The 15,483-nt window shown below is 42.8% G+C and overlaps 2 long non-coding RNA genes across 3 annotated transcripts; both read right to left on the reverse strand.

Moving 5' to 3' along the window:
- Window positions 1-1,080: 1,080 nt before the first annotated feature.
- On the reverse strand, window positions 1,081-5,996 carry LOC120715521. Its single transcript, XR_005691654.1, has 2 exons — window positions 5,812-5,996; window positions 1,081-5,010 (listed from the first exon to the last, which is right to left on the reverse strand). It is a non-coding gene; the product is annotated as an uncharacterized LOC120715521 (long non-coding RNA).
- A 1,965-nt stretch (window positions 5,997-7,961) lies between these two features.
- LOC120715522 lies at window positions 7,962-15,259 on the reverse strand. Of its 2 annotated transcripts, none has more exons than XR_005691656.1 (4): window positions 14,557-15,259; window positions 10,263-10,317; window positions 9,291-9,401; window positions 7,962-9,123 (listed from the first exon to the last, which is right to left on the reverse strand). It is a non-coding gene; the product is annotated as an uncharacterized LOC120715522 (long non-coding RNA). The 2 variants fall into 2 exon arrangements; XR_005691655.1 differs by having other exon boundaries at window positions 9,237-9,401.
- Between the last annotated feature and the right edge of the window lie 224 nt (window positions 15,260-15,483).

A 15,483-nucleotide genomic window follows, 5' to 3' on the forward strand; every position in this document is an offset into this window, starting at 1 on the left:
CACATTCTCACACACTGGTGGAGGCAAGCTACAGTTGTAGATTATAGATGGCAGACAGTTGGTGTCGTAAACCACAGAGGCGTTGGTTTACGACACCAACTCTCTGCCATCTATAATCCAGTTTTGAGATCCCTTCCCAGACGCCTTAACGCCCACTCACATCCTGGGCCATCTGACCTCAGGAAATCACATGATAAGGTGGGGCCAGGTTTCACAATGAGCTCACCCGAAACTCTGGCTGATTGGGACTCACACCCAGTTTCACACCTTGGCTCAGGCGATTAGAGGATCATCAGGGGTCCTTTTGTCCTTCTTTGGGGGGAAACTCCCACTGGGTTTATATCTGGGACTCTCCACCATTTGACCTTAGAACTGAAGAAGCTTCTCGGATGAGAGGTGAAACATCTTCAAGTAACTTAAAGAAGTCCAGACGCTTTTCTTTGCAAGCTCCTTTGACTACGATGACCTGGATGACTGAGAACCTTCACAGACAAATTAATTTTAAGATTTAATTATTTGTTTTTAATGCGTTGCACGGGTTAGCACCCTCACACCTTTCTGATCTTTTAAATTGTACACTCCTACAAGATCACTCAGGTCTGTGGATCAAATGCTCCAGGCTGTCCTGAGGTCCAGATTAAAGCACAGAGGAGATCGGGCCTTTGCTGTAACTGCTCCTAAACTGTGGAACAAACTGCCCGTTCACATCAGGACCTCCCCAACACTGGACACTTTTAAAACCCGTCTGAAAACACACTTTTACTCCATGACTTTTAAATCAGAATGAGTTTGTATTACTTTTATTTATCTTATTTCTTATTCAAATCTTCTAATTTTATTATTCTTTTTTTAGCTTTTGTCATGTCTCCCTATGTTTTTATTTCTTTTGATCATCTTAATTGTCAGCACCTTGGTCAACATTTGTCGTTTTAAATGTGCTATATTAATAAATTTGACTTTGACTTGTTGACTTACTCCCAGGTTTTGTTGTATTCTGTCTCTTGATGTTGACTGCGGCCTGTCTTTTTTAATTTAAATATTATTAAAATGTGAGTCGTGCCGACTTGTCTGCTTTTTTCCCCCCCCATTCTTTTTTGTCATTTCTTCACATCACTGATCTTTTAAATGAGTGTAACAGTACCTTAGACTTCCTAAGGATATCATTTGATGTGATGTCCATGAAAGCAGACACCCATGAATCCACAAAAATCACCGTATAAAAAAAACACTTGAAAGACAGCAAATATTTTACGTTTTTTTTGCTGTAGTTTTGCTTTTGGACCAGCAGAGGGTGCTCTTGAATACTAATCCTCTGTTGGTCTGTGAGTTACCTGAACGCATCGATAAAACTGTAGCTGTAGAGTACAAGGACGAAGGATGCTGCCTACTACTCTCCAACCACAAAGACTCACCTGATGACATATCTGATAATATCATAGATCCCTGCAGGTGATGCACAGAAACACTCCAAAGCCAGCAGCTCAAACAGAAAGAGTCCTGGAAAATCATCAGTCTGTGTTTGGCCTGTGTCTCTAAAGCCGTATGGATGTTTTTCCCCATACAACATAAATATAAGAATTAAGCATGAAACCAGGTAAAAAAAAATATGTTGTATGAGAAAAAGCAGTGAGTATCATAAAGGTTTTATAAAACCATAACAGTTGGTGGCTGTGTTTCCATCAGTCAACGTAACGGGCACGTTGTACACGTCCTCGTATGAAGCGACAGGAGGTCAGGACGTCTTCAGGCGTCCCAGATGCTGACTGAAGGTCTTTCTGCCTCTTTCAGGCTTTTTTCATCTTATTCTGAAACCAGAATTAAAGCACAAGTGTCCATTAAAAGTTAGTAAAACTCTGGATCTTCAGATTGTGATGTTTCAGCTCAGTTTATAAAAAAATGAAAACCTAAAAATGTAAAACTTACTTTAATTATGTGAATTAATTAAGACCTGTAGGAATCTAACCAACCTAGCTAATTACTTCCTGGTTATTATAATAACTTCCATCACTTTATACACTGTAATCAGAGAAAGAACATTATCTAATGGATTTAAGGTACAGAGAAATGTAAATGTAAGACATCCAACCGTCAAACAACACATGCTGCTCATGTCTGAACGAACAGGTAAACTTTGACCTCCATTCAGAGGTCAAAGTAGGTAAAAAGTCTGATTCGGATCACTCAGCTGCACAAAGGACGAGGTCAGAGGTCAAAATATTTCAATAATGACCCTGAAAGACGATCCATCCATTTGTTTTCAGATGTGCACTTCCAGTATAACAGGTTACATCCTGGGCAGGTCTCTGATCCCTCACAGGGAACAATCACGTGTTCTCACACCGTCACCAGTAAACCCAGCATGTGTTTGGACTGTGGGAGGAAGCCGGAGAGAACCCACCCAGGATCAGGAAGAACCTCCACACAGGAAGTCTCACAGTGACCAAGGAGCCTTCCTGCTGTGATCAATGCCACCCTGAAAAAATAATAATCAAGATATTTATTTTTAATACAGCCTGGAAGACACTGCACAGCTATGTTTAATGTATCATCAATGATCACACACAGGCAACTCAATTATTATCTAAAATATCCATTTGTGTTCGTTTTAGGCACAAACCAGAGAAGTTATGACTCACAGCAAAATCATCAGGACTAAAAAGTATATTATAGGAGATATATTTTAAAATATATACTTTAAACCATTTATTATAAAATAATCTTTACTTTACTAAAGTATAAAACACAAAAACACATTTTTGCTCAGTGCAAGGGCAGAAATAACAGAGCTCCTAAACACAAGCTAAACTGACTCATTGCATTAACTGTATATGGCTGAAACATTCATTATTTATAACCAATGTTTCAAGGTCAAATTAATCACAACTCGTTTCATTGAAAACACCTTTTTCATTCACAATAAAATAATATCTTCATACCGTCATCCTGTGTCCGGCTCCTCTCCTGCTGCTACATCTGCTCCTTTCATTCATCCAAATAAAGTTGATCGATCACCAGCAGACTTGCAGCCTGACTGTGTGGCTCCCCCTGGTGGTTGTGTCCTCAAACAACCACAGGGAGTTTATACCTGCTGCTGACCCGTCCCCTTACATTAAGGTCACAGTTTCGTGTCACCTCGCAGGTTTTCTCCCACTTTAGCTGATGAGGGTGATACGATAGTGATTCATGGATCAATGAGGCAAAAATGTGAGCTGACAGCGTTTGATTAATGTGGCAGAAAATCAGGTGAACGAGACGCCTTTTATTAAATCGCTGACAGCAGAGCTCGATGCTGCAGTACAGTTAATATTAATCATTTATACTGCAGTCTGGAGACAGTTTGGAGGATTTGAAGAATCACAGTTGGAAGATATTTTTTAAACTGAAATTTTAAAGATATATTTAAATCGTTTGTTCCTGCAAACCTGTGAAAAATCAAAGGTTTTAAACGCTGAGCAGCTTTTTGTACTTGAAGCCGTCACGTTTAAAAACATCCAGGAACAGCTCGAGTTTGTGGAAGTTGACCTGATGACCTGCTGGTTGGTGTGAGCTGTGAGTCATGGTGCTGATCTGGGTCCTGTTCCTGAGGTTTGGTGGTTTTTGGTCCTGACCTTCTGTTTTATGTATCAGCGCTTGAAATTCTTATTTTTAACGTGCCTTCCACAGATGATCCGTACGGTCTGAGACTCACCTGCAGGTCCATCAGATGGTTTCGTTCCTCGTATCTCCACAGTCTGTGTTCTTCTCTCACTCTTCACAAACATCTTCTGAGCCGAGCGTCCTGAAACTGCCCGACGCTTCAGCGTAACAACATCGGTGTGGTCTAAGGATTAAGGCTGGTGACGTTACCGTCACTGGGACTGAAGTTTATTTTAAGCTGTTTGTTTTTTCTTCTCCTTCACATCTCTGAAGTCTGTTTGTGTTTGTGAGCCTTCCTGGAGAAGCAGAGGGAGCTCGGAGCCTCCACGTCTCCTCCGGCCTGCAGGCCTGAACTTTATTAAAATGCTGTTATTTAGTGCAGGAATTTCCTGCGATATCACCCAGTTTCCCAGACCTGGATTCAGACTGGTCCCAGACCAAAGGAAGTTCACTGAGGATGTCTGAGGTAAAAAGACTTCTGCCTCTGAAACAGGTTTAAATGTTTACGTGCTGGATTTGCAGAAATCAGCTGAATGAGATGAAATTCAAACCCGCTGCATGGCACAGGAATAAAATCTAATGAATCAGGTTCAATGATGGAAACAGAACTAAACTGATGAAAGATGGAAACGAGGATTCAAGCTTGTAAAACTAGACTCAAGTTTAGATCTTTAGAATCAAATCTGGTTTCTTTTAAAAGTGAAATCAAACATGTTTATACTTCTGTCTCCAAACAGTTTGTAAAGTTGTGAACGTGTTATTGTTTCAAAAACTCAAAGCAGAAACTGATCCTCTTCTTCCTGCACGAGCAGATAATGACCGACAAACAAAACGCCGCCATCGCCACACAGCTGCCTGACCCCCACGCCCCGCGGTGTGACAAAGGTTTGTGGCGTTCAGGTGACAATGGGATTAACGGACGATGCTCTCAGCGAATCTGCAGCCCCGGCGAGAGAGAGACACAGAGAGCGAGCGAGCATGGTGATTCTAGGCGGCTGTTCGTGTCGTCAGCGGTGACAAAAGCGTCGTTGTTGATGCTCCAACACGCTGACAGAGCGATCAGCTGACACAGCGATCAGCTGACACAGGCAGGGCTTGTTCAACAACACACACTCCATACCCACGACACACACACACACAGAAAATCAAATCATTCGTATAACGGGCCAGTGTTGGTTTAGAATGTGTTGATTCATCTGAACCACAATGGTACAACAGTGTGTGTGTGTGTGTGTGTGTGTGTGTGTGTGTGTGTGTTCACACTGACCTGGTGCTCTGCTCGACATCCAGCCAACGTGAGATTTACCTCGACAAAAATCCACCACAGCTTCTCACAGGTGAGCCGTACGTCCGACGTTCCCACGGTGAGAACGTCTGATGTCAAAATACACACAGCGAGCTTTAAGTAAAAATACTTTGATTACTGTGACTTTTACTGCAAACTATTCCACTGTTCTCCAGTCACACTGAACCAAATGCACAGACATGTGACTCCATCAGTTTTTGGACTGTGACACGTTTTGTTTCGCTTCTGTTCACCAAACAATCAACATGAGATTTAAAGATCAAATATGCTGTTCAGAAATTTACTTTCAAAACAAATAACTTAATAATAAAAATGAATAATGACAACGAACAGCAGAGGAGGAGACATTCAGGCAGTAAATGCAGTAATACCACAATATAGAAAATACTCCAGTACAGATAAAAGTCCTGCATTAATGTGACTTTTTGTATGTTGCTGCTGAACATGTTGCAGGTCGTTCTCCTTGTAAACGCACTGTTGTGTGCTCTGATTTACAGCCTCAGGTTCAATATTTACACATTCTCATGTAACTAAAGTAAATGTAGTGCAAGTTACTTTCACTCTGCAGTACTTGAGTAAATGTACTTGCAGTGTTATTACAGATCAGCTCAATGAAAACCCAAACTATGTAGAGCTGATCAGTTTTGGTCAACCCTGAGGTCACAGTCACAGCGAGGGGTGCGTTTGTTTCCTGACACTGGGACGTCTGTATGACACGTCCAGCTGCCTGCTCATGATAAAGTGATGAAGAGACTGAAACTAGCAAAGCTGAACTGAAAACTGCAAGTAAACCTGCTGAAAAGCCCTCTGCACACCCGCTGCACCTGCTATACACCAGAGAAACAAACGATAACTGTGATGCTCATTACCTGCAGTGATGACGTGATGAAGCTGTTTCCCGCGGACTCCTCTGTATCATAATTCATTAAAATGATAAACTATAATCAGCCCAAACTCAGCAGCTGCCTCGCGTTTCTGCGCATGCGTGTAAGAATTATAACCGATCTCATTAAGTGGAAGCGCGTATATGCAGCTAACGCATACCGTTCAAACCTCAGGGAATGATCCACAGTGCGCATGTGTAGAAAATTCAAAAACTGCTCCTCCGCTCTTTTTGACACGCTCCAGCCTTTGCTAACGGGACAGTGGCCACGCCCACAAATTAAACGTAGTGCAGAGCCGTAACGGTATGGGATCAGAAGGATGCCGCCTTGAAATGAAACTGAAAAAAAAATGTAACTGAAATAAATGTACTGAAAAATCTTGTATTGAAAGTGAAAAAAAATTTGATAGTGAAAAACGATTAATTGAAACTAATTTTTTTGTTTTCGCTTACAATATTTTTTCAGTTTGATTTTAAGGTGGCGTCGTTCTGATCTCATATAACCACAAGTAGGCTAGTTTTCAGAGACAGCTAACATACTGCCACAAGAGGGCAGCACGCTCCAACATGGACATAACCAGAAACACTTACGGGAGAATCATGTGACAGGGAAGCACGTGATATAAATACACCATGACATCATTGTACACGCCTGTGCTGCACAGCCAGTTGAATCAAATAAAAACTGTTTCAAAGTTTTGGCAGCTTTGTCCCAAAATAAAGTTTAAACATTAGAAAAGAAGCTGACAATAAACCAGTGATCTGGGAAGTAATGAAGACTTCAAAAAATCAGTGTTTAAAATTTCAGCTCAGCTAACAAGAACTGGCACAAGATGGCGCTGCACATGTTCTCACAACTGATTTTAAATACTTTTTGAAATCCAGCTTCACAAACAGCGAAATCTGTGACAGTTTTGAGAGCAGGCTGGTAAAAGTTTACCCTTATATGTGTAGTGTTTCATGCCCACTTTAATATATTTTAATGATAAGAAGCAAAGCATAGTCCCGGGCATTTCTTCTCTCCAGTCTTTGAATATTTAAAGACATTTGCACAGCAGCAGTGAAACAGGCGCTCCTCACTAACCACATCATCTCTGAAGCATCCAGCTCGATGTCGAGGAGCCAACACTGTCCTGCTGCTGCTTCCAATCACATTTCATTCTTCCTTTGTTTATGTTTTTACCAACAGTTATTTGTTGATTTAACCATTAAACTCCAACAAATCTTCACAGCATTTCCTCATCATCAAAGTTCATCTGTGGCTTAAATCTGCTGTCAAATATCAGACGGGCTGTGTTTGAGTCATTCTGTAGCCCTGAGTCACTGATGGGGTTCTTCTTAATTCTAATTCAGGCTTTTTATTGATTCATCACCTCGTGCAAAGTTTCTTCTATTAGGATTATTTGTTGTGAAAATATGTAACCATGTCATGTAACAACATGGTTTTATGTTATGAGTAAAGGCGATGGCGTGATGATGTAAGTGGGAGCCAGACTGGCGGCATCAGTGATTATCAGGAGTGTCTGAGCTGCATGCTGTGTGCGTATTTGTATTACTCATGGTGTTAGCACTTCACTTTCATTTGAGAACAAAATGTATCCATGATGTAAAAATGTCATATAAAATATTTCAGTTTAAACTTTGGTGTTAAAATCTCCAGGAGATGAATGTAAGTCAACGTGTCGTCCTCAGAGGTGCTGAAACCGTGTGTGTGTGTTTCTGAGTGCTTAAACCCTGTGTGTGTGTGTGTGTGTGTGTGTGTGTGTGTGTGTGTGTGTGTGTGTGTGTGTGTGTGTGTGTGTGTGTGTGCCAGGCTCAGGCTGCCAAAGTCCCGATTTATGCCAAGATTAATTATGAGCATGTTGTCCAGATCGGGATGAAAACTGACATGACATGTGCAGTAATCACATTACAGTTCACACACGGCTGTGTGTGGTGCAGATGGGAGGATAAATCCTGCTCGCCACATGTTTTACACGAAGCATCTGAGCCGCCGCCGCTGAAGGTCTGAAGGCTCGTATGTGTTTCAGTCGTGGTGTCGAACTGAGAACATTCCTGCAAACATGCAGGAGGAAAATGCTTCATGTCCTTGACAGAGGAGATGAGGATATTATCCCCTCTACATCCACCCTAAACATTCACACAGCGTTCAGAGAGATGTGTAATTGCTGGAGGGAGCATTTTATTAAGTGTGCAGCTGCTCATTTCCATACAAAGTCAGTCCAAAACCAGTTTGAAGTGGAACATGAACTACAGCTCCCGATTTACCCATGTCGGTCCTGTCGTAAGTCAAAATCAGTATTTTTGTACATTTCTCTGAGTTATTTACAACAGTATTTTCATTTGTTGTCATTTGTGTTTGATAAAAATGGCTTTACTTTTGTTTCTCTGTGTTTGAAGTCATCAGGAACTCGTCACATGATCGCTGTAAGGCTACAGTGGAACATTTCACAAGATTATTTATCATCTTCCCAGAGTGGAAAATATTCCATTGATTACTCTGATGATGCTGTGCTGTTTCTTTCTGATCCACTTCACACCTCTCTTTGATCCCTCATGTATACATTTCCTGACACTCACAGACATCTTGACTCTATCTCATCTACACATATTCATAATATATCAAGGAAACTCGACCAGAAACGGTTTAAATCAAGTTCATACCATGAATGACAAACATATTTTTAAGCAAAGATTCTTTAAAAATGTCTCATTATCTGCCGTCGTGGTTTCTCACCATTAGATCGTTTAACTTAAAACAAGATTATGTGGCTTCACATCACAGTGCTGCACCTCCACATGTTCGGACTTTTCCTGTATTTTTCAAAATCTGAAAGAAACATTCAAAATCAACAAACTTTGCACTATAAAAAATTACATCTACTTAATCATCAGACTGGCTGGCGGTTGATTTTTCGTCAGTTGATGAATCAGACAAGAGTTTGTTTCATGTCTGAGGCTCGCCCTGGTTCCTGGATGCCTCAGCAGCCACCTGAGCTCAGACGTTTGCTTTGGATCCCCGTGTGGGTTAGGCTGGCCGTGACTTTCACTCACGTGGTTTCCTCTCAGAAGGTTTGCTTGACATGGACTTTAATCACTGAAAAATGATTATGGAAGCAAACAGAGACGTGTGTTTTATACACATCAGTAATGTTATGGTCGTATTTGTGGAGGATCCTGAAACAAACTGTGCAGAAGTGATGCTCTGGGTGACGACTTTGAGATATCAGAAGTGGACTTAGTGCTGCTCAGTGTTGTAAGCATCAGGTCATCACAGGTGATTCATCGGCTTCTGCTGCTGCTTGAAAGAAAAATGTGATGATGATGAAGAAGACTGTACAGTAACAGTGTGGTCCAGAGGATATGATTCATGGTTCCTCTGCTCTCTAACGTCATTAACAATAAGCTCACCTAAAGTCATGGGCGCTGAGGATAAGTCATATTATAGAAATCAAAGAGAGGAACCTGGTTTGAGTCGAGGCAGACGGGAAACAGATCTTCAAAAAAAGTGAAAATTTATGGAAATGAAATGAACTCCTGCAGATCGTATCATCGCCTCGCTGACAGGAACATCTGCTGTGTAAAAATCAACACAAACAACGTTAAGTCAGTTTAACATGGAGCAGCTCAGAAATGATGGACAGGCGCAAATCAGCATCAACAAAGGAGGGAAACACACCTGCAGCCTGTTTCCTCCACTGTCTGCAGTTTCATTTTCTCTGACCTTCTTCACCCTGTTTCTCCATCACTGTTTCAGCTTCTTTATTCTTTAAACTGAACTTTAATCTCAGCGAGTCAGAACAAAAATGCAACCAGAGCCGGAAATCCTTTCTACTGACTACAGAACAACATTTATAAACTTCTCATTTCTGATGTTTTCATATGATACAGACTTTAATTTGGTTAATGATCAGCCTGCAAACTGAAGTATCCACACCAGGGGGCGCTGCAGAGAGAGAGGCTAACCAGGTGCAGGTGTTAACTTTCACTGCTACAAGGACACTGATCCATATCTTCAGTACATGTTATAAGCTTTTTATTATTATTTGCAGGAGCAATACAAGGAATAAAAGTGATGCAGTCAAAATTAAATGATGTCTTTTGTCCAGTGATCGTGGAGTTTGTTAATCTGCTGTTATATTCAGCTCTACAGTTCTGCTGGAGATTATTTCTAACTGATAAGAACGTCTGAAAGTTGTATTAAATAAGGTTCCAAAGAAATGAATATTTATTTATTTTAAATGTTTTTTAAATATTTAGTTTGATTTAGAAACACGAGCTAACAGCTGCTGGTTTTACTGAGTCAAAGACAGACTTTGCTTTGTTTAAAGAAAGAAATCTTTGTGTGGATCTTTCGCTCTGCTGCAATAAAGAAACCTTACACTGAGTTTTAAACGAACATATTAAATATCATATAAAATTATAAACATATCTTACCTTAGCTCAATTTAAACGGTTATATGGCAGCAAACAAGCCTGCTGGGCCACAGTCCTGGATCACAAACACAAAACAATCTCAGCCGTCTGTCCCCCAGCGCATCATTTTTCAACGTCAGTGTTAGTTAATGTAAGAGAGACTAAACCTTTATTATCCCGGACCAAACACCTCTAAGAACCAGTGAGATCAAAACAGTGATTTTAGTTTGAACTAAACAGTTAAAAAGTGAAACCAAACAACAATGATCCAAAAGATGCTGGACGATAACCCTCCATGTCCAAGTGCTCCAAAAGCACAAAGTGTTGTTATGTGACCTCATCGTTGCTGCTCCTGTGAACTCTGAACATCATTTTTGTTTCTGACCAAGCTGGAAACACGAGTGTTCAGACAGGCTGGTATCCAATTAGCATTTCCAGAGACAGATACACGCAGAGACTTTCAGGTGCTGGAGAGGAGCTGATGAGATGTTCGCAGAAAACTCAGCGACTGCTTTGTTTCTGTTTGGACGTTCTTTGTTCCCTCATCAGAGCTGATGCAACGTTTGCTCCAATTTTATCATCGTCACTGTTTATAGTTCAGAAGACGACTATAGTGAGTCTGGAGGGCTTCAAGCCCAAACTATTACAGGACCGTGAAGAGGTGCACAACAACCAATAACTGGATGGACAGATGCACAAAACGAGCACACAGACACTGAAATCAATCACAAAACGACCGTAAATTTCAGGTCTTATTAACAAACGAGCAGACATAAATACTGAGCTGCTCTCAGGATGGCAAATAATCATTTTGGAAGTGTCTCAGATATGTCAGGGCGTTGTTTGAAGGTTACAACATGATTTAACCCAAAACATCTGTTTTAACCCTGATTGGGTCATTTTGAGCAGCTAAAACAAACCAACAGGGTGAAAGTGGAAGTAAAAAAGGAAAAATGAGCCACAGGCTCATTGTGTGGACTTTGTGTCTCGCTCTGATATGTGCTGTTATTGTATTTATTGGTGGTCAGTAACGTCGTGGCTGTGGGTCAGAGCACACAATGAGACACAAAAACATCTAAAAGATGTAAAAATAAAATTACCAGAAGAGGCTCAGGAACCCTGCAGCTCATTCATAATGAAGGACGCTGTTAGAATAACGTGACTCCCACATCAGAATCACGTGATCTGCTCCTCTCTTCATCACAACAGTCTGAAGGTATCGGACCACGAGTCTCTCTGATTGGCTGGAGATCAGCAGCTTCTCTGGTTTCGGGTCATCGCTCCGTCTCGTCGTGTTTGAGGCGTGTGGATTGGCGGTGAGAGCACAGCGGGCTCTCCTTCTGTACTTTCATACGGCGAGCCCGGGACTCGCGGCGAGGTCATTCATTAAACATGACCGTCTAAAAATAAAGGCCTCCTCCTTTCACCAGAACGGCGCTCTTTAATCTGGGCCAGAGCTTCGAGTGGTTTGCATCAGCACACGAGAGGCGACACGAGAGACAAAGAGAGACAAAGAGGGATGTTTCACAGCGGGAGGCGGAGGAGGAGGAGGGCGCTTCATCTTCACAGTGACCGGCCGCTGGATTTGTACTTCAATGGGGACGCAGCGCGACCTCTGACCTTACTGTGTGGAAATCAAAGGCTTAAATTCATTTTGTTTCTCAGCACACAGCAGAGGATTCATTACAGCACGTTTATGTTGGCACATGAAAGAAAACCTGGATTTACAGCAGACGTGTTCATTTTTCAGCTGTCGGCTCTGTTTTCAGTCTTTATGCTGAAACATCTTAAATACCTGCTGAGGTCTAAATCAGACCAAATCAGACTCAATCAGACCAAATCAGACTCAATCAGACACAATCAGACTAAATCAGACTCAATCAGACTAAATCAGACTCAATCAGACGCTCACAGAGGGAAAATCTTTGTGTATTTCACTTAATGACAAACTGCTTTCTGCTTTACTTAAAAACATGTTTGCATGATAACAGATGGAGGTCCGTGAGAGAGCACAAACTTCCACAACACCAGCGGTCCCACAGGCAGCGTCATCGGGACAGTCAGGATCCTGTAATCAGCACAAATACTGCAAAATGCATTTGTGACAAAAATGCACCTGAGTCCAGTTTCAGGTTGGGGCTGCTGCCCAGGGCCGTGACACAGAACTCTGGGGCCATGGTCACAGAGTCTCTGTGGGCCCCCTTCATCTCGTTCATCCAGCTGTGCGGACAGCTGCACTGATTATTAGGACATGAACTGTTAACTGCTGACAGATCTGTAGCACGTCCATGAGTCTCAGCACATTTTGACCTCCTCTTTTTTTTTACCATAGAGCCGTTCACAGCTTAATCACGGTTACACGTGTTTTACTTGGATTATTGAGCTGAAGAATGAATTATTTTCTTTGTTTTCATTGAATTTTTTATGATTCCTGTGAGATAAAAAGCTCTAATATGTGAAGTCTGTTTTCTAAACCTTTCCTAACACTCAGTCCTCATCCTTCCCATCAGCCTCAGAGCAACCTTCACTGTCCCTGCTTCCATCATCCTGCAGCACTCAGACATCCAGATCATCACAGCACATCAGAATAACTGTAAACAGGGACATCTCAGGCCCTCCATGGTATGGAGGCCCATCTCCCCCTACCACCACTTCCCCTGCCAGTGGCGGACTCCCTCAGACATCGGTGCGTTGGTGGTTCTTTGTGTCTGGGGGTGGGCGTCCGGGTACACACCGGCTCACTCCTTGGCGGCCGCTTATCGGGGCCTGGAGCCTGGGGCTCGCTCGGGCCACTTCGGAGGTGGGGTGCCCCCGGCCTCTCGGCCTGGGGCTCGGTCACTCAGGCACGGCTGGCTGCCGGCGGAGGTCACGGGCGCGTCACTGCAACTCCCCCTGGCTTCTGCTCCGCGGCTGCTGAGTGAGCCCTCATCTGGGACTCTCCTCAGCTCTTTCTGGGACAGTGGCGCGGCTGCCCCTCTGTTGGTCTTCCTTGGTCTCTTGTGTTCTGGGGGCCTCTGGATGTCTGGAGTTTTGATCTCCTCCATACCTGCTTCATGCCCTGGAGGACGGGGCTGTGGCTCCCCCACACCCTCTAGCAGATCATTACATGAAGGAACCTTTTAAAAAAAAACAAGCGCGTCCATGCTCACAGGTGTACACACGGGTGCTCACACCCACAAACTACACCCTTTATGGCTCCTACCTCAAAGCACACTGTGTTCTGTTGATCTTATGTGCTGCACAATAATGTTTAATATTTAGTATTTACTGTCATATTCCCATATATCATCGTGATGTTGTTTATTCTATTACTCTTTTTCTTTGCTTGTTTTCTCTTTTTTCTTTCTCAGCAGGTGATCCAGGTTTTGTTGGTTTTTGCACTTTATCCCCGTCCCTCTTCCTCGCTCTTTTTCTTTCTCCTGTTTCTTTTCCCCAGTCAAGTCTGTCCCATATTCAGCTACTGAAAATAAAATAAACAGTAAAAGGTGAATCATTTGGTCCATTTGGTAAAGTAAATCCGTTGGGCATCTTTCTTCGCCTTTAGACAATAATTCTGATGAAAAAGAGCCAAATGGGACAGGCAAAAAATAAATAACTGTAAACAATGTCATTATCTTTATATGGAGTGAATTTTAAATATGTATCCTGATATTTTTATGTTTCTGAAACCGTAACAGCAGAGTTCCCACGCTGTGGGCGAGCAGGTGTATCTGCAGCGATGTGATTGATGTTTTTTATTGTTTCTGGGACGATATCGAACCCACGAGTTGCAGACGTCACACGGAGCGGTGTGATGGTCCTGCAGATGTAAGCTGCTGATTCACGGGTACGTCAGTGTGCTGCCTGTGCTTCATCACAGTGAACTAAAGCTAAGGAAACACATGTGACTCCCTGCACACATTCCTCTTTGCTTCTTATTGAATCAGGAAGTGCTGTCGCTGTGATGTTAAATGTCCCGTTACCTCAGAGCAGGTCTGGAGACAGTGAAGCTGAAGGCTGCCTCATGTCAGCAGATCTCACAGCTGCTGATAGCCAGACCATCCTTAGCCTGTTCGCTGTTCTTTCTTCAGAAAGCCTTCCATCACGTTGCCTTCTCTCCTTCCTCCCTTTTCTTTTTTGATGCTCTCCTTGGGAAAGCCGTGACTCACAGTGTCCATTAGCACTCAGAGAATAAATGAGCTGTGCTGTAAAGGTCAGTGTGAGTGCAGTAAGCCACTGTATGAGCTCAAAGTGGGGTCAGCCTGATGCGTTCAGGTTATTTAGGACAAATTACTGAGAAATAAAATAATACAAACAACAGCAAAGTGGGACTTACACTTGACCTCCTCGCCACTGGCGCTACAACCACATTAAATATGGACGTAACCCTCTCGGCGTCGTCCACCGGGTTGTTTTGGCAGCTGCCGTGTTGTTTGTTTGGACTCAGCAGTGATCGTGTTTGGATCACTGCTGCTGCTGAGCGTCGTGTCAACACCTGCAGTTCCTCTAACGTCCACCAGAGGCTCCAACAGTGAGTCCGCATGGAGTCATGTTAAAAACTTAGAGCAGAAATAAACGTGTTTACAGCCTGATACAAAACGGTTTCTGTACTTCCGCTTCCTAACACCTGTACTGCCATAACTCACCTGTTTAAATTGTATTAAGTCATAAAATCTGCATTATTGGGGGCGTGGTCTCTTTGATTGACAGCTGGATGGCGACACAGGCTTGACCTCAGCTCACCCCTGACCTGGACCTGTGGACTGTGTTTGGGCAGTTGGAGCATCCATCCACTGTTTTAACAGCTTCATCAGCTGCGGGAGGGTGGAGCCCATCATGTGAAGCACAGGCTGGCTAACGGAGCCTGATGGGGTTGTTAACATGTATGTAAGTGAGCGCACATGTTAGGGAGAACATGCCATCTGCACACAGCATCCATTCATCCTTCTTCTCTGAACTCAGTGAGAACTGAGGGAAACACAGAAGCCTGAAGCAGCCGCTGCAGATGCTTCAGGCTCTCTGAGCATCAGTGAGTTCACAGATGCAGGTAAATGGGTCGTCCAATAAGAAGCTGCCCAAACCAAGGTGTGCCACGCCTTCAGAGACTCGTGCTAATACAGGAGTGGCTCGATGGACAAAACGCCAGTTTTACCAGGTTATAATTAAACCTTCAACACAAAGGAGACACAGTGAGAGTCCTCGGGGTGTTTTGAATTCTCGCCTCTTATTTCAGCGGATTTATTTTTAATCCTTTCTATGATCT

Source organism: Simochromis diagramma, unplaced genomic scaffold (genome assembly GCF_900408965.1).
Source record: "Simochromis diagramma unplaced genomic scaffold, fSimDia1.1 OVJJ01000443.1, whole genome shotgun sequence".
Classification (NCBI taxonomy): domain Eukaryota; kingdom Metazoa; phylum Chordata; class Actinopteri; order Cichliformes; family Cichlidae; genus Simochromis; species Simochromis diagramma.